At 32.8% G+C, this 27,651-nt stretch overlaps 1 long non-coding RNA gene across 1 annotated transcript; it reads left to right on the forward strand.

Moving 5' to 3' along the window:
- On the forward strand, positions 1-27,359 carry LOC141417212 (uncharacterized). Its single transcript, XR_012441801.1, has 7 exons — positions 1-110; positions 8,637-8,686; positions 10,626-10,657; positions 12,443-12,660; positions 12,823-12,888; positions 25,607-25,803; positions 26,181-27,359. It is a non-coding gene; the product is annotated as an uncharacterized lncRNA (long non-coding RNA).
- Positions 27,360-27,651: the final 292 nt, after the last annotated feature.

A 27,651-nucleotide genomic window follows, 5' to 3' on the forward strand; every position in this document is an offset into this window, starting at 1 on the left:
GCAGAACTCCACGATGGCTGTCAGGGATTTAACTGTGACCTGTGGTTATGACCTTCTGAACAAACCAAGAAGAAGGAAAAGTCAGAAGTAAAAAGTTGAAATATAGATTGGTAAGTTTATGATCTGCACATGATCATCTGAAGTCATTCTGTAAGGGTGTATCAATGGCATATACTCTTGACACAGATGCAGTTGTAGAAATTGGGAAGAAAGACTATTTTTAAACAGATTATATTTGAATATAAAGAACTCATACTTTTTTAAATTTGTAACTCTAATTTACTGTCCTGTTTTGAAAATTCCCAAATTCATTGATTTTTTTAAATATAAAGTTAGAATACTCACCACAATCCTGTCAATTTTCATCTTATTATATCATTGTCTCCATTTTCCATTTTGTGTAGGTTAAAATTTTGTTTCCCTCTTTAGAAAGCTAAAGTTCCCTTTAAGAAGTCCTGGTAGCATTTAAGATGGCATTTGGCCTATAACGGACCCTTGTTCTGTATATTGATGATGTTACAAATACTGTATTTCCATGAAATATATTTCCATGAAATGTGAAAGTTATTTTAAATTTCTTTGTAATGATGTTTAATTTAGCAGAGATCGATTTAATACCAATGTGATATAATGGGATTTAGGAGTGTATTTTAAAAAGACATGGATTATTTTGTTCCATTCTCTTTGGTCATGATTGTTATACAGATCTCTGTCAATACAAAATTATTGAAAAGAAAAGGATAAACACTTACCTTGTGAATACTTGGAAATGAAAAAGTTGAAAAATTATTGAAAAGAAAAGGATAAACACTTACTTTGTGAATAATTGGAAATGAAAATTTTATGTATTCCTAAATGTATAATCTTTGTGAAATAGAAATGATTATTTTGGGCATGTGTTGGAAATACATTCAGAGCACACACACATAAATAATGAGAAGGACTTGTTGAACCAAAGTTACAGGAAACTGTAAGGGTAGAAGCATCCTATCAAGGATGGAGAGGTGTAGGTATAGATAATATGGCATAGTTATAAGGACAGAAGACAGGGAAAGCTATTTTATTTTATTGATTTTTTTGTTAATTCGTAAGTAATTTTATATTATATTCTTGTTGTACTGGGGTCATTTTGTGACATTTACAAAAGTTTTTGTAATGTAGCATAGTTGAATTCATCCCCTCCATCATGTTCCTTTATCCCTCCATGCCCCCATTCCTAGAATAGTTTCAACATGTCTTATTTTTCCATTTTCATACATGAGTACATAATATTTCTACCACATTCACCCTCCTACACCCTTAGCTTATATCCTGCTCATAGCCACTGGTACCAACCCCCACAAGGGAAGGCTATTTTAAAGAGAATATCAGAGAATAGGGAACAACTTCATTAAGTGGTAGGCAAGTAAGCAAAACTTTTAAGAGTAACCACAACTTTTCATGTTCCAAATTTTTCATTTCCAATTATTCACAAAGTAAATGTTTATCCTTTCCACTATCCTTCCATACCTGTATTCTCTAGGTATCTATCTTCTAGAGTATCTTTGAGCCATATTAGGTAACATATTAAGAAAAATCAAAGAACCTACCACTGAGAGCTTTGTTTTGTGAAACTATAGAAACCCTTCTTATTACTCAAGAAATTGTCTTTGCCTGAAAGTGAAAATATATTTTAGGTAAAGTAAAAACATTAGTTTCTTAATTTTGTTACATAATAGGACATTAAGATTGCCATACAAAAGATTTTCTAAAGTAGAGTGTAGGTGATTACATTGGAAGATTACAATATCCATATGACACCCTATAATGCTAACACAAACGTCAAAATATAGAAAGGAATGAATTACTGGCTTGTGTAGATTTATATATATACAATAATGAGGGTTAACATTAAAGAAAGTGACAATAGGCTGGAAAGTTTGTAAGATTTTCTTCATGCATTCTCTAATATTGGCGTGTAATTTACTTGATTCCCCACACCTTAAATCTGCAAAAGTTGAAGCAATTCTGCTTCCCTACCTCTTATTATGTATAGATGCTTAGATGTTTGGAATAGTGCACCAAACATAGCATAGCCTGGGCTGTTCTGTGTTAATAGTAATGCTGGAGAAATAGTCACACAGGTAAAAAGATAGTATTAGACAGGGACAATCTCAACACATGGCAAAAGTTGGCATCAATGAATTATCTTGAAAAGATTAGGTCCAGTTACCCCCTATGCTTGTTAAATCAATGTTAGTGCTCAATAGCTTTTGTTTGAAGGGGAAACCTACTTGGAAGGTAATGATGTTTGAAATTTATGGAATGTGATTCTGGTTTTGCATGAAAAACTTGACTCCTATACCCCTGAGGACAACAGAAATAAATATCTTATGGCTTTGTAATCTAAGTTGTCTGCATCCATTTTTGATGTTTTATTCCCTCTGGGTTCCATGAACCTCTGCAGCAGGAGAATAGGTTATGTGCCCTAAGACTCTGCTATCTAAATTTGACATTAGATTTTAAGAAATGAGGTGAACAATACATTGAATAGATATGTTTCCAATAGCTATAGTACTTTTCTGCATCCCAAATTTAACCAATCAAAATTTATTTACCTTTTTAGTAACAATTATTGTTATTATCACTATTTTGGTGCTAGGGATTGAGCCCACCCAGGCCTTGCACATGCTAAACACAAGCTCTGCCACTGAGCTACACCTTCATCCTCTCTCATATTTATTTTGTGCTTTGGGTGTACTCAAGTAATCTCAATGAGTTTTGGTTGTTTCTTACTTGACTTTGGACCCAATGATAATAAAGATGGAATTTAGCATGCATATCCTGTGTGCGATTTTTATTGCCATTATTTACATAGCTGAATATGGTTATATTGTGAGTGCTTACAAAACAAGCAGAATCACATATAGCTAGCAATTGCATTAAAGAATATACAGTGTTGTATTTGATAGGCCTCTGTAAGAAGCACATTTTATGGGGAAAAATTATGGCCAGCATCAAGGTACTTGTGAAAATAAAATGGCAAATAAAAATAATGCTCCTCAAATGCAAGTAACTGTTCAAATAGTGATTTTTGGTAAGTTTGTTGTGATATACTATAGAGAGAGGGTAAGTACTCTACTAAGTGGAAAAACAAACATTATAACAAATGTCACTAAGCATGAATTAAACTTGCATAATATACCCATGATAAATCAGTTCAATTAGAGAGCATTGCATACATTTGCAAGTAGGTTACGGTACTACTAGATGGCTTTTTTAGGAACAAAATGGTCATATTTTGGCTCTTTTCTGGTGAATATAATTTAAAATAGTTCACACATGAAAAATCTCTTTGGTCAAATTATACTCATTGGTAAAATAACTTTTTACTTAATGGTTTAGTAATCATTAAGATATTAAAATTTAAATAATAGCATAAATTTGTATAATGCAGAATTATCTATGCTCAAATATGGATTCCTTTTTCCCTTTAAAGTTGTTAAAAATTTGTAACTTATAAAAAGAATTCTCTTTTGCTTTCATTGGGAGCTTTTTAAACTACTCATTTGAAGATCATTGTAGATCCACATGCAATTCTAAGAACTAATGCAAATAATAATAAATCTGTATAAGTGCATTATGCAAGCACAACCAGGGAATCAATTTTGATCCAGTCAACCAACCCTGTTTGCATATCACCAATATTAAATACACAAATTCAAGTTTGTGCTTAGTTCTATGTCATTTTTCATATGTGTGGACTCTTAGGAGCATCTTATGTAGCCAATATAATAGTATTATTTTCACAAGTGTCCCTTGCACTATCTTTTTATGGCTATGTCCATCTCCATTCTCCCCTTCATTTCTAAATCATAGCATCCATTAATTTGTTCTTCATCTCTGTAATCTTGACATTTCAGGAATGTTATACAAATATAATCACATATCTATATATTGTATTTTGAAATTGAACTTTTTAAATTCACCATAATTCTTTTGAGATTTAACCAAGTTTTGTGAATCAATAGTTTATCACTTTTATTTCTAAATAATATTCCATCTAATGGATCAACTGCAGATTACTTAACCATTTACCTGTTAGAAGGCAGCTACATTGTTGTCAGTCATTGGTTATTAGAAATTGTGGTGTTTTGTTTTAGGGATTTCTGGGTGAATTTAGATTTTCAGTGCTCTGGGGTAAATACCTAGGATTAAGATTACAAGACTGTATGTTAATGGCAAACCCTGTTGTCTAACAAATCACTGTATTTTCCCAGGGTGGCTATACTATTTACATTTCCATGAGCGCTGTGTGAGTGATCCAGTTTCTCTGAGTGCTTTTCCATATTCAGTGATGATTCTCTGTTTTAGTCATTCTGATAAGCAAGCAGTGATATGGATTTAATTTATTTTTCCATAGTGGTTAACATGTCAAACATCTTTTCAAGTGCTTATTTACTATCTGCATAATTTTCCAGGTAATGGCCTATTGCCACACTAACCACTTTGCCATCTGTGAAACATGACAGAAATAGTCCTTTCTTTGGGAGTTTACATGTCATTTCCTCTGACTGGAATGTTCTTCCCCATTATGACATCCTCCTCACTCCTTCAATTGTTAAAATTTCATTTTGTTGTTGAAGTTAGCCTTTTGTTTAAGTATATATCAGTTCTAATGATGTCTTTTCTCTTTAATGTTTTTTTTCTTTAGTTGTATATAGGATACAATATATTTGAGTTCTATTTATCTTGTTTACTGACTAAATTTTCCCACGAATTCATGAGTTCTATGAAGACAGAGAATTTCACTTGTTGCAGTCAATATGGTGTTCTAAGGTACAAAACTGTGCTGAAACATAGTAATGTTCAACATTGTTTATTAAATAATTAACTGACAACTTGCTCTGATAGTTATAAAAATGAGTCATCTGGTGCCAGATAATTGGGTTAAAATCCTTGTTTTTCCTAGCCATGTGATGTATGAGGACTTATTTGACTTCTCTGTGTTTTAGTTTCTTCATCTATAAAATTGGAATAATAACATTTTTGACACAGCTCATAGAAGATAATACATAACAAATTTTGCACAATCCTTAGCACACAGAAAGTGCTAAAATATTAGTTATTATGATGGTTATTTTTATTGCTGAATAAATAAAAAGATCAAAAATAGTATTAGAAATAATAATTTACTAAATTATCAACATTGGTTAATTCAGAACCCTTGATAGTCAAACACATATTTAAAAAACATATTTCTGTACTGTTAAGGAAACAATAGTTAACGAAATTTTCTGTATCTGAATATCGGAGTACATGCATCTATCTATCTTCTGTTTTCTCCTTTTCCTTAGAAACAATTTTCTCTTAATTCTGCTCATTACATTCTACCAAGAAGTGAATATAGAAAAGTGATTTTTCACATCTTCTCTGGTCCTCTGGTTAGGTTGATTTATGACTCCTCTACTGCCCCAAATGTCCTACTGAAGCATCTGAGAGTTCTTTGCCTTGGGGCTTTCCTTCTCATCTTCTCAGGTGCCCTGCATCTCATTTACTCCACAGCTGTGTGTGGTACTTTCATTAAGATATAGAAGACCTCTAGTTAACAAAACCAGAAGTCTACTCAAGGAAATTTTAAAGGCTTCATAGATTCACTTAGTGTATTGGCCTCAAGAAATTCATGGTATTTCACTTCAATCAGCATGGAAAGTCATAATTGAAAATTATTTGTTATATTTTAGTAATCCCTAAAGGAAGGAGAAGATAACACTGCAAATGGTTTAAGGGTTTTTGTTTCTTGTAAGAATAGCATATACTTCATTGTCAAAAATTTGGGTCTCAGATATACAAAGATAAAAATAAAAATAAAAAGATAGAGCCTTTGAAAGAATTTAAATTACAAAACAATGAATTTTCATTTATCTTAAGGTTTTTGTATAATTCTGTAGATTGTATTTTACTATATACACCTACACACAGAAAGATCTATGTGTGTGAATATATACATCTATTTTTAAATTTACATATCTATATTTACACCTGAAAACAATATGCATGTGTGAAGATACATACAAATATGCTAATATTGTAAATTTACACTCTGGAATTAGCATACCATTTTAAATGCTCAAATAACTATATTCAAAATGGGCTAATTCATTTCACTCTCATCAACTGATTTCCACATGCCTCTCATACTTTCTCCTCTCCCTCTTCTTCCCCTCTGTCACTCTTCCTTTCTTCTATCTCTCTCTGTCAGTCTCTCTATCTTTCTCTTATTTCAACCAAGTAGGAAGAGAGACAGTACCATCTCATTACTTAAAGTATGCTTTCTTTTAGAATTGTAGTTAAAATTACCATTATATATTCTGGTCTGTTTGTATTTTTTTTCATTTTGTGAAAGGCATATTTCTCCCGGTTATCCATTTGTACTTCAATTAATAGTTTTATGTGATCTTTATATAATTTTCATTTATAGTGTTTTGGTCTGAATTGTATCTCCTTCAAACATATATTTTGAACTTTTAACCCTCAGCACCTCAGACTGTACTGTATCTGTAAATAGAATCTTTACAGAGGTAGTAAAGTTACCATGTGATTATTAGGATAGGCTTTAATTCAACATGAGTGCTCTCATAAGAGGAGGAGATTAAGACAGGAGAGAACAGAGGGAACACAATGTGAAGACACAAGCAGAAGATGGTACCTCTAAGCCAAACAGAGACATCTCAGAAATTAGAGCATGATCAGCATCTCAAATCTACCCTCATTCTTTCTTCAACCACTAATTACCTCCAAGTACAGAGCATTCTGTCTCCATTAACTAGCTCTGTCTTAATTAGTTACACATAGGTATGCACATGTTAACCTTCAGTAGATTCTGCCAAAGAGTTTCCCAAAGAGCACTTCATGCCTCAGCAGCAATACAGCCACACAGAAGAACTGAACATGCTTCACATCATGCCATAACTAAGTAATACCAGTCTTTACTCTAACTATAAATACTTTCTTCATTTTAGCCATTCTATGTTGTTTATAGTGGTAGCTGATGGCTTGACATTTTATTTTTCTGTGAAGTATGAAGCAGCGCATCTTTCAAATGCTTTTTTGTGAATTACACTTCCTTTCATCTGATATCCTTGCTCAAACTGTTGACTGTGTTTATATTGTTTCACTCTTTGTTGATTTTAGTTATACAAAAAATATGTACCATCTGACTATTTGTTAGCTATGGATGTTGCACATTTCATTTGTATTTCACTTGTATTTCAATTTTATTTGTATTTCAATGAAGAACTATTTAGTATAGCCATGTGTATCATGTTTCTTTTATGATTAACATTTTTGCAATCTCTTTTAGAAAACTTTTATTATAAGGTACAGAAGTTGTTCTCCTGTGTCATCTTCTAGAAAGTTTTTCTTTATTATTAACATATTTAGAGCATTTTAATATTTCAAATTTAGCATTTAGAATTTGTGAATTATGAATCAAGGTTCTTTTCATGGATGTTTAATTAATGCATCCAGCACCACTTTCTATTTTTGCTTCAATGCATTTTTGTCATAAATAAATTGAAAACATGTAAGTTTGATTTTTCTATTTTCATTTTGGTTTTTCTATTCTCTTCCATCGATGTGCCTATCTTTGCATAAAAGCCACTTGGTGGCATAATCTTTCTGTTTTTGACTATCTGACAATATCTGTATATCTCATTTTTAAGACACATATTGAGCAGGTTCAAATTTCTAAGTTAGTTATTTTCTTTTAGACCCTTAAAGATGACATACAATTTTCTTTTGGTTCTCTTTCTTTCTTTTGAGAAGTCAGCAGCTGTATTATTTTTCTCCATTTGAAGGTAATGCTTCTATTATTTTGCTGATTATTTGCTTAAATGTAGATTTATTTTCCTATCCTAAATCTTTTAAAAGGTAAATATAGTAGCATTAGATATGACATCAGAACAAAAAATAGACATAACTTGGTATTGTTTAAAAGAACTATGTCATATAGTCACCTTAACTATACAATCCTTAGACAAGTTTTCCATTCTTTCTTTCCCCCTTCCTCTTTCCCTTCTTCCTTATTCCTTCCTTCCTTCCTCCCTTCTTCCCTTCTTTCCTCACTTTCTCCCTTCCTTCCTTCTTTATCTCTTCCTTTCTTTCTTTCTGCATTACTGGGATATATATGTATACAATGTATAATGACCAAATCAGGATAAATAACATTCCCACATTATTATAATTTGTCTAAATCCTTTGAATTCCTTCCTTCCATTTCATCATAAAATACATATCATTGCAAAGTATGATCACCTTATTGTGCTACACTAGAACTTACTGCTCCTGTCTAACTGTGTTCAGTACCCATTATCTCCCTCTTTTTATCCCCACACCCATTCCCCTTCCCATCTTCTAGTAATGACTATTCTGTTCTGTTCTTTAATAAAGAAATAAAACTTTAATAAAGCTCTCTGTTATCAGTGAGGATATGCAGTATGTGCATTTCTGTGCCTGTAACTTGTATTCTACTATGTCTTTAAATATTACATTCTGTAACTATTAAAATACCACTTATTCTTTTGTTAAAAAATTTTCATTTGCACCCTAAATATTTGGTTCTGTTTCCTATACTTTTCTTTTGTTTGGTTCTCTAGGTCTCAAAATGGACATATTCTACAGTGCCAGTTTCCAGTTTGTTATTCTTGTGAGTTGTCTTCTTCAGTGTTACACCTGTATATTGTGTGCTTAATTTCAACCACAGTGTTTAGCTCTTGAACTCTTGTGTTACTATGGATTCCATTTCTCTCCAACTACCTATGTTGCTGAATTCTTCCAGTTATAACAATCATAGTTTAAGCTTCTATTGAGATAGCTATTTTTTATTATTTCTGTTGACACTTTTAGTGAATAATGATTTTTCATTGAATGCCAAATATTTTGCTTGAAATATTAAAATATTTCTAGATAATTTTATGTCTGGAAATAATTTACTTCAGTGTATGGCTTCCAATAAAGTTGGATATAGATTACCTTAATTCAGTCAGAAATTAAACACATTCAAGATAATGTCTTCAGGACTTTTTAACATTTCTCTCAATCTTATCTATACCTCTGGACCATATGAGGGTGTAGAATATCCTTGGGAGGGTCGCAATATAGACATGAGTCTCCATAAACGCTCTTCTTATATGACACTTTCTGAGTATCTCCTTATCCATCTATCCAGCAGCATTTATATTGTGCAAATGACTCAACAAGGCAAGAAGCAGAATGTATGAGGCTTACTTCCCTGTGCTGTATTAATTTGCAGGATCTTTGCTCCTCAATTCATGGTTATTTTACCATCTCAGAGTTCTAAATTATTTTATTCCCAGTACCATAAAATTACTAAAAGTTTTCTTAACTTTCTGGTCCTTCTGCTCAGTTATTTTTTAAAATTCATATTCCATATATTCCTTGTGAGTTGGAATATAGGAAAACAACTTTAAATATTGAGCTGACTACAAAGATTACTTTTTCATATTTTAGGATCTTGACCTAAGGTGTTCTGATTGCATTGATAGCTCTTAGGTGCCTTTTAAGTTTGATAATGTGACTTTCATTTGCTCCAAAATATAAAATAACATGGTTGCATTATGATGAATTACAGTGATCATAAAGGTGTGCTGATGAAAACAGAATGGTCTGAACTCTAAAATCAAATTTAGATTGTTACAATCCATACAATTTTCAACAGTATAATAATTTTTAGAACTATAATTTTTTTTAGATTTTGCTCCTTATTCTTGGGACTTAAAACCATTTGTAAGAATCTTAAAATCTTACCACAAAAATCTTGGAAGTCCTTTACCAAATTTTTGTTGAATAGAATTTCCTTTATCTCTGTAGGTTCATTCGTTAGAAAATCATGGGTACTCTAATTTTGACAAGTTGCCATGTGGGTCAAATGTCTACCGTTACCCTATGTTTTCTTATTAGTACATCTTCACTTAAGATCTCATTCTGGGAAATCATATATTTCTTGTTTTTATGTTTTTTCTTTTGCTGAAGTAGTTTTATAAGTTTTGAATGCTGATATAAGCATATATAAGTTTAGATCTCCCATACCTAAAATTATTTTAACTCTCCTAAATTATGATATTATATTGCATTGAGATATAGGATTCATATTTTAATAGCATTATTGTCTAGGAATTTAAAATGATATAGGTTTTTTTGCATCTCTTTTCCAATGGAAACAGTTTCCTTATTCTTTTCTATATCTTATAATGTTTTTTTTTTGCATGAGTACATTAATTTTACCAGTGTGTATGATCATAGAGCCGTGATCTAAAAAAATCTCATTTTCTTTTTGGTGATAGTGGAGCTAGAATTCAGAGCTTCATACTTTTCAAGCTCTGTACTAAGGTACTCTTCAGCTTGAGCCATACCTTCACCCCTTTTTGTTCTTCTTTTTTGGAAATAGGGTCTCACTTTCTCCCAGGTCTGGCTCAAAAGGTAGAGAACTTGCCTAGAAAGCTGGAAGCCCTCAGTTCAATCCCCACTACCATCAAAAAACAAACAAACAAACAAAAAACTATAGCGTACTAACTTTCATTAAGTGTGTGCTTTTCCATGATTCATGGATGTATCTTTTTTTCCAGTTATTTCTATGGAATTATTTTGAAGACATGAGGTAAGTCCCTTCCCAAGAAGTTATTTTAAAATATGCACAAATGAAATGAAAATATCCAATATCTAAGTAACTTAGGAGACACGAGGTCATATACCAGAAATATTTTTATTTAAATAAGTTATTTTTCTGGAGGAGTGGCTTAAGTGGTAGAGCCTTTGCCTAGATAAATTATTTTGATCTCTAAGTTATCTGCTCTCAATTATATTTCTTTACTGTATCTATAAGTCTTTTCAACATTACAAATATTTTACAATGTTTCCCTAAGATAGTCATTCTGCACATACTTATGTAATTACAAAATTATATTTAATAAGCTTGCTAACATTTTCAAAATAGGAACAATTCTGTGTTACTCATTGTGCTAATGTCTATTAGGAGTAAACATTTATGTGCATTAAAATATTAAAGTCACATTTTTCTTTTATGAAAATTAAAATTTAATTAAAGGTTTTAAAGTTTTTCATTATTATAAAGATACTACATTTATTCATTTACTTAATGTATCACCTTTTATATTTATACAAGGTGTATTTATTTCCTATGGCTGCCATAAAAATTCAGAAACTAGGTGGTTTAAGACAATAGAAATATACTGACTTATGGTCCAAGAGGCTAGAAATTCAAAATTAACATCACTATAGGTTCATGTTCTCTCTGAAATCTGTCAAAATACTTTATTTTCTACCTTACAAGGTTTTTTTTCCCATTTTCTTCCTTTCATTGCTTTCTTTTGTCTTATTATATTTTAGCAGTACATTTTCCCTCTTAGGTTGCTAGTGTTATTTTATTTTTCTGCTAATTGGTTAATGGAAATTTTATTATTAATACACAATCATTGTACAAAGCAAAGAATTTCATTATGACATTTCCATGCATGTACATAATGTGCCTTGATCTTGTCCCCCCATTTCCCCTTTCTTCTCTCCCCACCCTCTCTCCCTTTTCCCCTTCCACATCCTTAATAGTTCCCTTTTCATTTTCATGTATCCCTAATTTCCACATGTGAGAGAAAACATATTCTTTGTGAGACTGACTTATGTAACATAACAAGAGAATCTCTAATTCCTGCAAACAGCATAATTTCATTCTTCTCATGACTGAATAAAAGTGTATCAATACCACACTTTTATTCATTCATCAGGTGATCTGCACAGAGCATGATTCTATAACCTGACTATTGTGAGCAGTGCCCCAGTAAATCTGAGTATGCGAGTATCTTCACAGTAAACTAGCTAATTCTTTTGGATGTACACCCAAAAGTGGTATAAATGAATCATATGCAAGTTCTATTTTTAATTTTTTGAGGAACCTTCATATTGATTTCCATATTGGCTAGATTGAGTTACATTTGCATCGCAGGGTGTAAGGGTTTCTTCTACTGCGCTGCCCCCAGTTCTTACCAGCACTTGTTACTGTTTGTATTCTGGATGGTAGCCATTCTGACTAGGATGAGACAAATTCTCAATCTAGATTTCATTTTCATCTCCCTGATGACTAAAAAGTTGCACATTTTTTGTGTATTTCATGGTCAATGCATTGCTTCATTTGAAATGTGTCTGTTTAGTTCATTTGACCATTTATTGATTATATGTTTTTGACACCTTCATCAAAAACTAGATGGCTGTGGCTATTTGAGCTTATTTCTGGATATTCAGTTCTATTCTTTTGGCCTATGTGTCTGTTTTTGTGCTTCTACTATAGTCCTTGTGTTAGTATACCCTGGTAGTATGGTTTGAAGTGAGGTATTGTTGCATATTCACCCTTGTTCTTTTTCCCTGTTTACAGATAATATGATCCTGCTCTTAAAAGATTTGAAAGACTTCAGAAAACTCTTAGATCTGATAAACATTTTCAGCAAAGCATAAATATACAAAATAAGCATACAAAAATCATTAGTTTTATTTGGAGGCTTCTTAAAAATATAAACATAGACCTGCAATTTGATCCAGCAATACCACTCTTGGGGATATACCCAAAGGAATGGGAAACAGATTACTCCAGAGGTACGTATACACCTATGTTCATTGCAGCACTATTCACAATATCCAAGTTATGGAAACAGCCAAGATGCCCCACTACTGATGAATAGATTAAGAAAATGTGGTATTTATACACAGTGGAATTTTACGCAACCATAAAGAAGACTGAAATCTTATCATTTGCAGGTAAATGGATGAAACTGGAGAACATCATCCTGAGCGAAGTTAGCTGGGCCCAGAAGACCAAAAATTGTATGTTCTCCCTCATATGCGGACATTAAATCAAGGGCAAACACAACAAGGGGATAGGACTTTGATCACATGATAATGCAAGTGCACACAAGGGAGGTATGAGAATAGGTTGGTAACCCCATCCCCCCCAAAAAAGATAGATAGAATTTGATGTCTTCAATGCAAAGGAACTAATGCAGAAACTTTAAAGCAACAGAGGCCAATAGGAGAAGGGGACTAGGAACTAGAGAAAAGGTTAGTTCAAGGTGAATCAATTTACAAAGTAACACATAAGTACATGGAAGCAATACTAGGAATCTTACCATATAGCTATCCTTACCTCAACTAGCAAAAACCCCTGGTCCTCCTTATTAATGTTCATACTCTCTCTTCAACAAATCAGGGATAAGCGCAAAACAGTTCTTGCTTGGAAGTGGGGGTGGGGAGGGAGGGAAGGGGTGGGGAGAAATGGAGAGGGCGGGGGGAAGGGGGGAGTAATGACCTGATCATCGTATGCACATATGAATAAAGGAAATTAAAAAAATCATTAGTTTTTGTATACATTAACAACAAACTTGCTAAAAAATAAGTCAGGAAAACAATCCATTCATTATAACCTCAAAAAAACAAACAAACAAACAAAAAAACCCCAAGTATAGGCTTAGCTAAAGATGTTAAAGGCCTTTGCAATGAAAGCTGTAAAGCACTGAAAAAAATATCATTGAAGACACTCAAAGACAGAAAAATATTCCATGTTCATGGATTGACAATCTTGTTGAAATGCCCATATTACCATATGTGATCTATAGAGTCAATGAAACTCCCATTAAAATGCCAATGACATTCTTCACAGAAATAGAAGAAATACTGACCTAAAATTTATCTGGAAACACAAAAGACCCTCAAAGAGTCATAGAAATTCTGAGTGAAATCATTGCTTCTGTTTTTTTTTCTGGCAATACTTCGCATCATTTGGTTTATAACTGCATTATTCTAATATATGCTTCCAGTGTTACACAGTCATATTGTCTCTATTTCTGTGTCTCTTCTCTTCTTACAGGAACTCTAGTAGTTTGGGATTAAGTTTACCTTACTATAACATGTTCTCAATATTATTAATTATATCTCCAACAATCCTATTTCCACATAAAGGTCACATTCTTTTAGAATGAAGAAGTTCTAGTAGTTAAGACTTTGATATAGATTTTAGGGAACACAATTCAACCAATAATGCAAATAAAAATAAAGGTTTTTAGAGTAGGTGGTTTCAAATAGGATAGGACATGTAACTCAATTATGTAAACCAAAATGACTAAACTGTGGCACTGCCACATCTTTTGATCTTTCAAATATTCAATTAAATTTTAACTCATTTATTTGATAGCTAAATTATTAATATTTCATGCAATTAAGGATAGCAAATTAAGCAAATTACTGTTGTTTTAATGAGATAAAACAAAAATCTCAATTTGAAAGCAGTCAGAGCAGTCACCCAAATATCCCAAACATTTGCCTTTCTGTTCCCTTTTAATATGAAAATTATTATAACACAGTTTTCCTTGAAGCATATAGAAGGAAATAAAAAGATGTATCTGGTTAAAGATAATTTCTCAAACCATTACTTGTCTTTTATTCCTCCCAATTTGATACTTTTCTCTGTGTTCCTTTTCACCCTTTTCTCTTGTTCAATAATTTTTAGTTTTTGTAGATAACATCATATGAGTAGCATTAAAAACTTCTGGGCTCAGCACATGTAGAGTCTGGTTTAAAGGGTCTGCAGTATTGCATATCTTTGCAGCAATACCAGGGTATTCCTACTGCATTTCTTAGTTCTTTCTGCCATAACAAAGAATTTTAATCAGACTCACTCTTTATTTTTGGGTTTTTCCAGACAAGGTTAAGAAATGAAGTCATAGAATCTTCTAAATCCAAGAGACTTAGCACATCTGTGTGTATGTATGTATGTTTGTGTGTGTGTGGGGGTGCTGAATTCACTCCATCAGCCCTTTTTGCATTAGTTACTTTTGAGATAGGGTCACACCTTATGCCCAGGCTGGCCTGAACTGAGACTTTACTATTTGTGCTTCCCAGTGTAGCTGGAAAAACAAGATGATGGAATGTGTCACCATGCCAAGGCCTTGGTTGAGATGGGGGCTCATGAACTTTTTTCACTGGCTACCCTTGGACTGTGATCCTCTTGATCTCAACCTCATAAAGTAGCTAGGATTACAAACATGAGCCACTGTACCTGGCCACACAATTTACTTTGAGTACTATTTGTTTTACTCATTCCACTTTTGTAGCAATGTTAAGTGGGATTAAACCATTTTACAAGTCAGCAATCATCTTTTTCGATTTGAGATATTTTTACATACTCTTGGTAAATACTTTCAGAGGTGAGTGGTTCTGCCGTGAAACTCATCACCTGCCTTTCCTACAAAGGTGCTGGAAATACATAAATAAGTCTGATTATTCTCTTCAAAACAGTTCTTACTCTCTCTGATCAGTCTCTTGTCTTTTCATAAACATAGGTTCAATACTGTTGGTGGCGGAAGGACCATTGAGTTGTTTTTGAGACTTCTTCAAATGAAAATACTTTAGCATCTTCCTTTTTAATTATGAGAACATGATGGCTATTTTTTAACTGATCAACCTCAGCTAAAAATCTGTGTCAAATTGCAATGTCCCATTAACATCCAGATGTAAAAATTTTTCTAAACTTGATTATTCTTTCAAGAAATTATCAATATTATATGTTGCATAATTGCCCAAACTGCCAAGGTTCAGATAATATGAGATTTTTCTCCTTCCTTATTGGAACAAAGACCATGTTTTATGGTGCATTGTTTATTTTTAATAATCCTTAAACCCCATAAAATATGTAGCTTTATGTGCAATAAGTCTAAATCTAGGAAAATTAAACAATGTTTCAGTGGATGTGAAATAGAGCAGAAAACAAATTATGAAACTGAAGTGGCTACAAACCACAAGCACATGAATCAACAAGAAGTAGAGCATAAAAGACGTGGAGCAGATTCAGAATGATTCTATAAGCAAACTGAAAAAAAAAAAAGGACGTTTTCCAAAAAATTTTCCTCCTTTTGACACAGGAAACCCGATGGCTGAAAACAATGACTTGGATGTTGATTAAGGAATCACATCCTGCCCTGCTGAAGCAGACAGAGCAACTCATGATATACATCAGTGTCTTGCTGACCTGCACTCCTTGCAAACCACAGACCGTCCAAGATTCAAAAGTCCTCTATCCAACGGATGGAAGGAGTTAATGATGCATAACTTAGTCTTAAGAAGTTGATAACACATATCCCAGTTTCCCAAGGTGACTACCTCCATGTCCACAGGCCCCTATAAAAGCTTGAGTACCCTAAGTGCCCATCCTTCTTGAGCTTTCCTATCATCCCATCTGAAGGGTATTCTTTCACTTTGCTTTGGATGAATGAATCTGCTCCTGTTTAAAGCTTCACTGTGTCATTCCTCAAATCCTTTCTCTAACGTAACAAAGAACCTTCTTCTGACCCTTACTTGGTTCCCTGCATCCAGTAACATACATTTAAGCCCTAGGATAAAGGTACTGATATATAGTTACTGAGGCAGAGAAGATAGGGCATTTATGAATAAAAATATTAAATTAGAATTATGTTAGATTTGTCATTGCAATGCTTACTGTATAGCCTACCAATGTCCTAAGCCTAGCTGTGGGAAAATTAGGATTATTTCAATATGTGCAGATAAAAATATCATACCACCTGATATAGTTTGCAGACGACCTATGAAAGTACTTAAAGCTATCATCATGTATTAACAAATACATGAATTTGGAACAAACTTGCACATGCTAAGAAAAATTCAGGAGGTCAGTGTGTAAGTCTAGTGAACTATAAAAGTGATGGTCTGTTTTGATTGGATTGAGAAATGTCTTCGAAATTTGTAGAGCGCATGTGTGGGTGTATTTGTGAGGATGTTTCCAGAGATAATTAGATTATGAGCGCTCTGACCTAATGAATGGCTTAATCCCCTGACAGATTCAAATTTCAATAGACTATTGGGAAGTAGTGAAACTGTGGAAGGTGGGTCCTGGTTGGAGAAAGTATGTCCTTTTGGGGATATATCTTGCCCTGCCCCCTTCCTGTTGCACCTCAGCTCTGTTCCCTGTCTACCATGATTTGAGCTGCTCTGCTGTGCCCTCTTTGCCACGAAAAATGATACACCTGTGAAACCAAGATAGAAGTAAATCTTTCGTGCCTTAAGTTATTATCTCAGATGTTATGGTCACAGCTACACAAAAGTAACAACACTGGAAATCAGAAGTATACTGACCTGAAATTAAAGAGGAAGTTATGAGATAATACCTTGTAATTAGAAAGACACAGATTATTTAAAGCCTTATAGGTAGGTCAGACTTGAAATCTAAGGTTTTTTGTAAACATTAGGCATTGTTAGTTTTGTTCGCTCAGTTACCAAGAGTTTGACTTCTTTCTTTTCTCTATGTTTATCATGCTTCCTTTGTTCCATAATACACACAATTGGATAAATCTTTTAGAATTATGTTGTTAGTTTTAAGATAGAACATAATAAATATTGTAGATGGATGAGAAAATTTTTTTTCTAAATAGAAATTGAGGTAGTCTGTTGAAAAGTAGTGATTCTTGTATATTCATGTATTTTGTATCCTGCTACTTTGCTGAAAGTGTTTATGGTATCTAAAAGTTTATGGTAGAGTTTTTAGGATAATATCATATTATCTTCAATAGGAATAATTCGACTTCTACCTTCTCTATTTGAATCCTTTTCATTTCTTCCACCTTTCTTATTTCTCTGGCTAGGAATTCTAAAACTGTATTTAATAAGCATGGGGGAAAACAGATATCCTTGTTGCATTCCTGACTTTAGAGGAAAAGGTTCCAGATTTTTCCCATCTAGTATGATGTTGGCCTTTATTACGATGAAGTATGTTCCTTCTGTTCCTAGTTTCATCAAAGCTTTTATCATGAAATGATGTTGAATTTTGTCAAAGGCTGGTTCTGCATCTATTGAGATGATCCTGTGAGTTTTCTTTACTCTTTTTATATGCTGTATTACATTTATTGATTTGCAAATGTTGAACCATATTTGCATTCTTGGAATGAAGCCAATTTGATCATGATATATGATTTCTTTATTGTTGAATTCAGTTTGCAAATATTTTATTGAGAATTTTTCATCTATGTTCTTTAAAGAAATTGATCTACAATTCTCTTCTTGTTGTATCCTTGTCTGGTGGTGTAATGAGTGCAACACTGGCTTCATAGAATGAGTTTGGTAGTGTTCCCTCCCTTCCTATTTCATGGAAAAATTTGAGCAGTGTTGGCATTAGCTCTTCTTTAAAGATCTGGTAGAGTTTGGCAATAAATCCATTGGGTCCTAAGCTTGACTTTGTTGGGAGATTCTTTGTTGCTGCCTCAATGTCATTACTTTTATAGCTCTGATTCTTCTAGATTTTCTGGTTTATTTTAATATAGGTTTTCAGTGTGTTCTTTACTGATATTTCACTGGCATTTGCTATGATATCCCATTTTTCATCTCCAGTTATATTAATTTCAGTTTTCTCCTTTCTCCTTCAAATCTGATTGGCTAAGGGCTTATCAATCTTATATATCTTTTGAATAACCATCCTTTTGGTTCATTGGTTCTTTTTATATTTTTTGGTCCCAATTTCATTGATTTTAACCTTGATTTTTATTATTTTTCCTTTAGTTTTGGATTTACCTTGTTCTTATTTTTCTAAAAGCTTAAGGTGCTTCATTACATTACTTACTTATGACCTCGCTTTTTAAAATATAGGTGCTCAAAGTTATAAAATTTCCTCCTAATACTCCCTATGCTATATCCCAGAGGTTCTGGTAGGCTGTGTTTTCATGTTCAACTAGATTCTAGAAACTTTTTGATTTCCCCCCTTATTTCTTTCATGATCCACTGGTCATTTAACAATGAGTTTTTCAGTCCCCATGTGCTTGCAAACTTTTTCTGTTAAGTTCTAGTTGTTTTCCTTTATTTCTTTTGGTAGTACTGTGGCTTAAACTCAGGGTCTTACCTTTGCTAGGGTTCTAGGCAGGCACTCTACCACTTGAGCCACTTTGCCTGCCCTGTTTATGTATTGGGTTTTTTTCAAGGTAGGATTTTGCAAACTATTTGCCTCCCACTGGCTTAGAATTGTGATCCTCCTGATCTCTACCTGCTGAGTAGCTAGGATTGCAGGTGTGAGCCATGGACTCCTGGCTGAGTTCCAGTTTTATTCCATTGTGGTCTAATAGAATACAGGGAGTTATTTGAACATTTTTACATTTGTTAAGACTTTCTTTCTGTCCTAAAAAATTATCTATTTTGGAGGAAGATCCATAGGCTACTGAGAAGAATGTGTATTTTGCAGTAGCAGGATGAAATATTCTGTAGATGTCTGTTAAACCTGTTTGTTCTATAGTGTCAAGTCTAAGGTTTGTTTGTCTGGGTGACCTATCTATTGATGAGAGTAGAGTATTGAAATCTTCCACTATTATTTTGTTGGATTCTGTCTGTGCTTTAAATCCAGTTGTGTTTTTTTTTTTTTTTTAATGAAGTGCACTGATTCCACTAACACAGCAAACAAGAGATAGAATTACAAATTGGACTGTGTCAAGCTAAAAAGCTTCTGCATAGCAAAGGAAAGAGTCACTAGACTGAAGAGACAGTCCACAAAATGGGAGAAAAATCTCTTCCAGCTATATATCTGACAAGGGACTAATAACTCAAATTTACAGGGAGCTCAAGAAGCTAAACTGCCAAACAATCAGCAACCCAATGAATAGATGGACAAATGAACTGAATAGACAATTTTCAAAGGAACAAGTACAAATGGCCAGTAAATACATGAAAAAAAAAGTTCTTATCCTTGGACATAAAAGAAATATAAGTCAAAACAACATTGAGATTTCACCTCATACCATCACAATGGCTATCATCAAGAACACAAACCATAACAAATATTGATGAGGATTTGAGGAAAAAGGAACCCTTATGCACTGTTGGTTGGTGGGAATGTAAATTAGTACAACCACTATGGAAGGCAGTAAGGAAGTTCCTCAAAAAATTAAAAGTAGATCTACCATAAGATCTTGTGATTGAACTCCTGGATATATATCCAAAGGAATATAAGTCAGCAAACAATATAGGCACTTACACACCCATGTTTATTGCAGTACTATTCACAACAAGCCAAGTTTGGAAATAATCTAAATACCCAACTATTGATGAGTGGATTAAGAAAATTTAGTATATCTACAAAATCATGAGTATTCAGCCATAAAGAGACTGAAATTATGTCATTTGTAGGTAAATGGATGGATTTGCAAATCATCATGTTAAGCAAAGTAAGCCAGGCTCAGAAAGACAAAGGCTACATGTTTTCTCTCATATGTGGAAGAAAGGCTACCAAAATAAATGAATATAAAAATACTAACATGATCTCATACATACACACACACAATTTATCAGTATATATATATATATATATATATATATATATATCTCACAATGAAACACACTGAAAGCAGTTGATTAAAAGGTAGTGCTAGAGTAAGGGAGAATAACAGAGAAGGTTTAATCCGATTAAAGTACAAAATATTTGTGGGTGAAATACCATGATGAAACCCCTTTGAACAAGGAATGTACCATTGAAAAATGAAAATCTGGAACATAAAGCATGTCCTGCTACGGAGTGGGCAGTAGTAGGAGGGAGAGGGTAAATGAAGAGTATGAAGGAGGGGGAATAAAGTTGATGGACTTGATGTATGAAAATAGAACAATGAAATTTTTGAAATTATTTTAAACAAGAGTGAAGGCGATGAGAGAGAGTGATGGAAGAGATGAATCTAATGAAGGTTAATTGTAAACATACGTGGAAATTTTGCAATGAAACCCCTTGTGCAAACTAAGAAATGCTGAAAAATGTTTAAAAACACAAATGGCACCTTCTGTAGAGTGAATTGGGAGGATTTCAGGAGAGTAAACCAATTATATTTCTAAAAGCAAAAATTGGGTCAAATCACTAGCAAAGGTTTTGTTGGCTAAAGTCTATATTATTAATTTTTGTGCTAGTGGGTATGGATTTCATCTCCAGCACTCTGACACATATGATAGAGAACTACCCAAACTGGGAAGGTCACTGAGATACAAGGGAATGAAAACATGTCAAATATTCATGATGGTGCATATTTATTAAGAAATGAGGCAAAACTGAACATTTAATACAGTCATAAACCATATGATTTCAGTCTTGTGCTGTGATTTCAGTTAATATTTATCTACATATATGATGTTTGTACTATATAGCCTAGGAACGTAACAAGCTACTCTGTTTAGATTTGTGTAAGTGCATTCTATCATGCACTTCATGATGAAATTCCTTGATGCTGCATTTCTCAGAAGGTATCACAATTGTTAAGGGATGAATGACTTTATATCATGGCCTCATTCAGAAGTGGTATTAGAACTGGAGGAATGGCTCAAGCAGATGAGTGCCTTCTAACAAGTGCAAAAGACTGAGTTCAAATCTTAGTACTGCAAAAAAAAAAGACATGATATTATATAGGATGAACAGAATAAAAAGAACTGTAAGGAAAACCCTGACAATTCAAAAATATGCATGGTAGGGACTAGAAGGTAAATAAATCAAGGAGAAAGAAGGTAAAGAAGTCAACCTAAGAAGAATGAGTATGTAAGTTTGTTATTGTCAACATCTGTATGAATAGGATAAAACTCTCTTAGAGTCATTCTGTGCACATTTGAATAATGGATGTACGGTTCAAGATGGCTTCTGTGATTCCATATTTCCAAACCCAAGAATAAGAGAGACTACTGGTAATCTACCCCCAGAGATCTTAAGAAGGAAAAGGGACTTGGTTACATGATGAAATTGTTTTTTAGCACATGTCATTTGAGTTGATAGTAAGGTATGTCTAGTAGAATACCTTGGGCAACTATGCTGAAGGTTCAACTCAGGTGAAGGACAGCATAGGAGCTGAATTCATTTCTAATCATGCAAATACAAAAACTCCTTAGTTAGAACACTAAAGACCAATTTTATTAGTATTTAAGCATTATTAATACTGAACAAGAGAAATGAATGGCTTTTCAATTAAGTATCATATTAACTACATGTGTTAATATTAATAGAAAATGTTAGGACCTGATTTCAATAACATATGTCTTTATTTTAGATTTGTTAAAAGTAAAAGAAAAACACTATTAGTGAAAATGTTGATTGATTATAGGATCTGAGTTTCAAAGCACAAGTTCAGTAAATGCTATGAGAAGGCCATTTGGATTTAGACCAAAACATGTAAAGGAAAGTAATAAGGGAAGTAGAGTTTGCTGTCTAATTTTTAAAAATTTTGGCTTACTTGTAGATATGTATGTATAGCTATGTGAATGCAAAATTAGCCAAGTAAACTGAAGAGCAAATGTAGAATTAAATATTTGTGTGATTTCCCATCACACAAAAAAATATTAAGAAAAGTAAAGGATTATGATGATGTGACAACATTAAGTTATTCGCATCAGTGATATACTTACTAACTTACAAGCTGTCACAGATGATACTTAAAAGTTTTGGAAATACATAAGGAAGATGGGCACGGCCCACTGTTCACATTATCACATTATGCATTATTAAGAACATTAAAGGAATGCATATTGAATTTGTTGATATGAAATTTTAGTACATATAAAATATATCTCAATTTTCTACCAAAAATCAAATATATAATAACTGGGTTTTGAAAAGTAGCAAAATTTTATATGTATCTCAGCAAAAAGTTTATTTAATACTGCCATGGAAATACTGAGTTCACCTTGTTTAAATTTGTGTTTTTGCTGTTTATTTAATTGAATACATGTTTCAAACTCAGACCTTATTTATCATTTTCATAAGTGTATTATCAGTGTACTTAATATCAGTGTATATTAAGTACAATTAATATTAAGAATATTAATTGATGGGCACTAGGTACTCAATAAATATTGAGTGACTGACTTATAAATAAATTGGTTTAAATTTCTTCATTAATTTTAAAGGAATAAAATAATATCTATTTTATGTTTCTTATAATAAGTTAAGGAGCCATTTTTAGAACATGATTAGTTTATCATTCCAGTGCCTCCCATACAGTTGAGATAATAAGTGCTATTTTTGTCTTCTTTTTTTCCTTATCACATGCAAATACACTCAAAAGCTAGCACAGTTACATATTTGAATAATTATTGCATTAATATCTGTGAATAGCTTTATAAGAAATATTTAAATCATACTTAAAATTAAATATGAACATTTCCCATTGCATATATAAAAATGCACATTAGCAAGTATTGCCTTTTAATTATTTTAGTCAAAATGATTTTTTGTAAATAGATACTTTGTTATCCATTTAATATAATGGATGAAAATACATGATTTACCTTTTAGGCATGTCAAAACAAGTCGAACATAAAATTATTACATCAAATATTGATTTTAAATGTAAACTTTTATGTCTACTCAGTGGTTTACCTCTTTCACTAGCTCCAAAATAGTTTTCCTCAACATTTCAATCATTATGAGTTATGCTATGCTCTGTTGGTCCCTAAACAATTAGACATTTGAGACATATATTTTACACTTGAGTTTCTGTAGAGAACTGCTTTATGATAGCTGAGAAGCAATAGATTACTCTTTCCTATATGGAAACTCAAAAGAATTGGTCCATTATTCCCCATTGAAATTAATCAGTTCTATAATCATATGTTATATTTTACTATGTTGATGTCTCATAGCATGTTATGCTAGACAGATAGATGGATAGACAGATAGATAGATGTCTGAGAAAATCTCTCACTGAACTTGTCTACTGTATAGAAAGGTAAAATTTTGAGTTCCATGCCAAAATAACTGATGCTTTATATACTATAATCTATAACATTTTAGTTGAACTAATAGAAAATATAGTAATCTGGATTTGAATTAAATCCCTTTACATTCAGTGTCTTCGTTTTGTACATCTTTGACAGTGATGTGGAAATATTTCACTTTAGTATTACTTTGCTTCATAGCACTGAATGAAACGAGATTTATTTTATATTTCACATTCGCATTTAATGTATTCTTACAACACAGCTGGGAACAGTTGTAGTCATAAACTCAAATGATTATGTAGTTTGTAAAAAGAAGGAAAACTAATATAACTGATAAAGCACTTTTCCTAAATCAAAAGTTAAACTTTTATGAACAATTTTGATTCACTTGTAGCTCTAGGCCAGTCTGATCATTCCCATCTGCTCCAATAAAATTAGCTCAGTTCACTGTAATTCAATTACTATGCTTAAAGACAGGTAGCCTCTCAGGGGGTGTGGAAAGCATTTGTTGCAAATGTATTTTATCGTGTGTGAAATAGTTCGTGTTTTTTACAACACATGTAGCAAGTTAAATAATTTTCCATTTGGTAGATGAACCAAAAACCTCTGTCAAAGAATGTAAAAAAAAATATTGGACAGAGAGTGAGATTTAGATTTTAATATTTTTAAATATTTGTTGTTTGGGGCTGTAATGTTTGTGTGTATTTGGATATGTCATTTATTGTACTATCTTAGCATAAAGAATCTGATTTTCATATTTATGAGAATCTTAAACCAAACATAACATCTAAGTATGTAAAACAATGCAAAAACAATTATAAATATAAAACTACTAGAGTGATGGATAAGCTTATGACAGTGTGGCCCTGTTTCATGAAAGATTCTTATTTCTAAACTTATTAATTTGTGTACATTAAATATATACAGCTCCCCACATGTCAATCATACTTCAATAAAGTGCTTCTTTTTGAAAAATAATAACCATTAATGATAATGTTTTGATATTTTTCATATCAAATAAAAAACTATATATATATAAGCAATTGTTTATAAGACCATATGTGTTAAGTGGACATTTCCAAAAACTACACAGGTGGCTTGTGATGATCACCATTTGCAAATGTTAAGTAAATGTCTACATGTAAAACAAGTTCTTCTGGGTAAGTGCACAAAATAAATAAGTCAAATATTTGGTTTATATATACCAATACTTCTTCTCTTGATCTTCATATGCACTCAGATTAGAAAAAATCTAACTTTGGCATATTTTCATTGCTTAGCTTAGCATATTATATTTTCAAAAATTCTATTTTTTTCTGGACTTTGCAACCCTAAATTCATTCTTGGACTAGTATTTGAAGGTTGAACATTCTCTTAGTATGTAGAATTATTTCACATGTTTAAGTTGTCAGACTTGTTCAAAATTGGAAGTAGAGGCAGGAGGAGTGTGAGTTCAAGGCCAGCCTGGGCTACATGGAGAGACCACATCTCAAAGCAACAAGAACATTGATACCAAAAGCCTATCAACAGCAGCTCACACACAAAAAAGTGAAAAACAAAATTTGGCCCTCAAATGTTACAGCAAATATCAACATATTTTGTTTTAATATTTATTTAGGTAATATATAATTCTATGGTTTTGAAAATACTAGCAACTTAAGCAGGGAGAATGATGCTGTCTACGGTATATGAAGATACTTCTTTGAGTAGCAGAGTTCATTTAATTGTGCTCTGTTGTTTTAAGAACAAACTCCTAAAGAAAGGAAGTTTCATCAAAGTTTTCAATTTGTCATGAAATGAAATTTTGTTTTTGTTTCAGTTCCTACAACCCAACTCGATTCTTTAATACCTGCACATTTTATTATGTAAGTGGTACAAGGACTTAAAATTAAATCTACAAAGCAATACATTTCCGCCAACTGTGATCTGTACTAACGTAAGAGGAACATATTGAAGTACCGGTTGGCATCTCCCCCTAGCTGTAACATCCAAGGCTGCTCTCACAAATATGCAGAGGTGAGCTTCCACAAATTATGTTATTGAATATGTTACTCCTGGGCTTAAGCTAGGAAGCCTGCTTGTTGAGTGAGCATTTCCATACATGTTTGAAGTAAAACTCTTAACTCATATACAATGGGATAAAACACTAAACTCTGGTCAGTTAATATCTTAGATGAATATTATTGATACCAACCAAATCATATATTTTAGACTTCTTTAGTTTAAAAATACTCATGCTATTTCTTAGCTCAGGTCTCTTTGATCTAATGTTTCTTTCTGCTTACAGAAAATAAGGAGCAGGATTGGGCAGATAAGGAAAAGATATAATAGATAAATATGGGATAGTAATTAACTCAGGCCTTTGAAATATTGGCTTTGCACTCTGTTTTCAGGATACAGAATGACTGAAATGTACAAGGTAGGTCTCATGGTCATGGTTTCCACCAAGATCCTCAAACACAGTGCAAGTGAAGGAGTTCATCCAGCAGCATGAAATCCAAAGAACTCAGAGCTAGGAATGCGATGGGAGGAGAAAACCATATACCTCATCTTGCTGGAGCCACTGGAAGATGAGCAAGCTTCTCTCTGCATCTCAACTCCTGGCAAATATTTTCACACCTGGATTTATCTCAGCCCTGGTATCCACTAGCTACTGGTTTGCCATTGTTCAAGTGATCCTATAAACTTCCTTTATACAACTGAAGAACAAATACAAATTAAAGTATAATTGAAGAAAAATCACACTGAATCAACTCCTAGAAGCAGAGTCAGTAACCTGAGGGAATAACATGGCACGTTAAAATATAAAACCAGTGGTTCTGTTGAATTATAATCTGTATGTGGAGATTAAACAGGTTTTTAGCAAAAAAAATTATAGAAACTTTCAGATATATAAAACTACAGTGCAAAAAAATCTTTCCTGAATACAAAAACAAAAACAAAAGGCATGACTTTTAAATGAACAAATTAAATAAATTAAAAATGTAGAATGTTCACAATAGCCAAATTATGGAAACAACCAAGATGCCCCACTATTGATGAATGGATCAAGAAGATGTGGTACTTGTACACAATGGAATTTTACTCAGCCATGAAGAATGCAATGTTATAATTTGCAGGTAAATGGATGGAACTAAAAAACATCATTCTGAGTGAGGTCAGCCAGGCTCAGAAAACCAAAAATCGTATGTTCTTCCTCATATGGAGACTTTAGATCTAGGACAAATGCAGCAATGTGGCTGGACTTGGATCACATGACAAAGGGAGAGCACATATGGAAGATATAGGAATAGGTAGAAAACCCAAAAGTGTTTGATGTCCCCACTCTAGAGGAGCTAATACAGAAACCTTAAAGCAATAGAGATTATCATGAGAAGGGGATCAGTAAACAGTGTAAAGATCAGTTAGAGATGAATCAACATGGGTTGTAACACATGTGTACACAAAAGCAATGCTAGGAATATTTCTGTATAGCTAGCCTTAACTCAACTAGCAAAAATGTTTTGTCTTCCTTATTATGCTTGTGTTTTTTCTTCAACAAAATTAGTGATAAAAGCAGAACAGGACCTATCTGGAACTAAGGGGGGAGGGGGGAGAGGATGGAGGAGGGGTGCATGGGGGAGAAATGACCCAAACAATGTATGCATATGTGAATAAATGAATAATCAAAAAAACAAAAAATTAAAAAATAAAAAGAAACGTAGAATGTCACTGGTGAAATCTAAATTAATTTTCTATAATATCAAATTGAGGTGTTAGCTGACAATAACAAGAATGCAAGTTCCAATATGGCAGGTCCACTTTTGCATGCTTTTCCCTACTTTCAGCACCTACAAAAGTACCCAGTGCACACAAAGAGCTTAT

Source organism: Castor canadensis, chromosome 2, assembly GCF_047511655.1.
Source record: "Castor canadensis chromosome 2, mCasCan1.hap1v2, whole genome shotgun sequence".
NCBI lineage: Eukaryota > Metazoa > Chordata > Mammalia > Rodentia > Castoridae > Castor > Castor canadensis.